At 36.1% G+C, this 2,474-nt stretch overlaps 1 non-coding gene across 1 annotated transcript; it reads left to right on the top strand.

Annotated features, from left to right (window-relative positions):
- Positions 1 to 477: 477 nt before the first annotated feature.
- Positions 478 to 585, top strand: LOC112096562. The gene has a single exon (XR_002904463.1). It is a non-coding gene; the product is annotated as a small nucleolar RNA R71 (small nucleolar RNA).
- Positions 586 to 2,474: the final 1,889 nt, after the last annotated feature.

Below are 2,474 nucleotides of genomic sequence, written 5' to 3'. Positions count from 1 at the left end.
TGCATTGGTGGAGCTGGAGCTGCTGGTCCATTCTGTTGGAATCCTTGAGACCATGAAAAATTGGGGTGATCTCTCCATCCAGGGTTATATGTGTTGGAGTATGGGTTGTAATTTGATGGCTTTCTCATTACACCTATGGCATTGGCTTGATCTGAGTATGAGTCATGGTCATGTGGTTCTGTTGATTTAGCAGTCGATAATGATGCTATTTGTCGAGCAAGACCTTCAACCATCTCCTTGACTTCTTTGATTCCCGAAGTTGACTCGCCAATGTGAACCTCATTCACTCCTTTAATCCTTCTAGTATTCCTGAGTGATCGACTCCGTTGTTGGGAATTGTCCGCTTGTCGCTGGAAGAATTCCCAAATTTCTGACGCACTTTTTGACATTAGCTCTCCTCCACTTGTTGCCATTAGCCATTCTTGCACATTTGGTAGTAATCCCTCCAAAAAGTATTGGCATTGGTGCCATTTCTCATACCTATGATGTGGACACTTCAAGAGTAGCCCATTGAATCGCTCCCATGTTTCGAAAAATTGTTCGTCTTCTCTCTGAGTAAACTCTGAGATTTCCCTGCGAATAGCATTGGTTTTATGCACTGGAAAATATTTATTCAAAAATTTTGTTACCATTTGTTCCCATGATGCAATGCTATTGGCAGGCAATGTATTAAGCCATGAACGAGCTCTATCCTTTAAAGAAAATGGGAATAGTCTAAGTTTAACATCATCGTCTGAAAAATTTTCATATTTAAAAGTTTGACAAATGGCATGAAAATCATTCAGATGATTATATGGATCCTCATTTTCTAGGCCATAAAATGTGGGGAGACAATTTAGCACACTAGGTTTTAATTCGAAACTCCTAGCAGCTACATTTGGGTATCTTATGCATGATGTGCTCAAATTAGCTAAAGGACTAAAATAGTCCTTAAATGGCCTCTCTTGTGGTGCTTGTAAATCCATTTTATTTTTAACGTGTTTGTGTGTGCGAAGTGTTTTTTCTAATTCAAGGTCTATAGGTTCAAGATTAGGTAATAATGACCTACGACCATGCATGCAAAATAAATAAAATAAAAATAAAGATGCAAACAAAACAAAAAATAAAGATGGGAACAAAACAAATAAAAATAAAGAAGAGTGAGAAATTACGATACTAACCTTATTGTGCTATTACAACCTTTCTATAAAAATACACAAAAATAAATACGTGAAAGAAATTAACTAAAAATTAAATTAATAAGATAAACAAAAAAAAATTACAAAGAAAAATAAATGGAAAATTAAATTACAGAATTTTAAAGAAGAGAAAAAGAAAAGAAATACTAACCTTTAAATGTAGATTCACTTTTTTTTCTTTTTTTTTTAATAATAAAAAAAATACAAGAAAACAAATAAAAGAAATTATTCACAAAAATTAATTCTATGAATTAAAATTACTTACCTCCCCGGCAACGGCGCCAAAAACTTGTTGTGCAAATTTTAATGTACTCGCAAGCGCACGAATCTATTGTAGTATAGATCAATGGTGACGAGTGTCGATCACACGAGGAGGTGGATTTTAATTATATGTAGAATTAATTTTGTACATGGGTGGTTGAAATTATGGTGGAAATGATTTGGAATATGCTAATACTTAAATTAAAATGGCAAGAATAAATTCTAAAATTGGAATTGCAATGGAGAGAATAAATTGAAGAGAAAATCTATTAAATTGACGTACTTGGGTATCTGGATCCGTATCAACATGCATCATGGGCTAAATAATTCGTATTAATGCCAATTAAATCATGAGGGGGGAATCCACACCTCATGAACCACGCTCTAATCAATATGGTGTTAAGGGCTTATCGTGCCAAATAATAATAACCTTGTACCAGAGGGCCGGTGAAACCAAGGCGGTACTAGACAAGATTAGTATTATTTGTCGACGAGAAGTCAAAACATCCACAAAAATTAGAGGGGAAGAGAAAATAAATTTACCAAATTAAGCCCATGACACATGTTGAGACTTCACCTTCAACCCAAGCTTGAAAGAAAATTAGCCACTCATAGTTGAACTAGGGGCAAAATGGGAATTTATTAAAATACGAAGAAAATACAAGATGGAGAGGGAATTACAGAAAATGGATCCCAAAAATGGATTCAGATATATCGAATTAGGGGGGAGGCCCCCTTTTTATAGATACATGGAGTAAATCATGGCCATCGGATTAAAAATAGTTTGGACGCTCAGGATTGCGCCACGTCATCAGTCAACAGTCCACGGTTTGACCACGCGGATGAACAGTAACACGGTTTGACCCGACTTTGAATAGTAACGCGGTTTGACCCGGATGAACAGTAACGCGGTTTGGTTGAAAATAATCCTGTGTGATGCATGCACCGTACGCGTGATTTTTCGTCCACTGATATGCTGCCACGTCACCATCAACAGTACATAAGAATTTTAGTCCAACAGGATCGTGACACCTC

Source organism: Citrus clementina, unplaced genomic scaffold (assembly GCF_000493195.1).
Source record: "Citrus clementina cultivar Clemenules unplaced genomic scaffold, Citrus_clementina_v1.0 scaffold_8, whole genome shotgun sequence".
NCBI lineage: Eukaryota > Viridiplantae > Streptophyta > Magnoliopsida > Sapindales > Rutaceae > Citrus > Citrus x clementina.
This window is presented reverse-complemented; position numbering and strand designations above follow the sequence as displayed.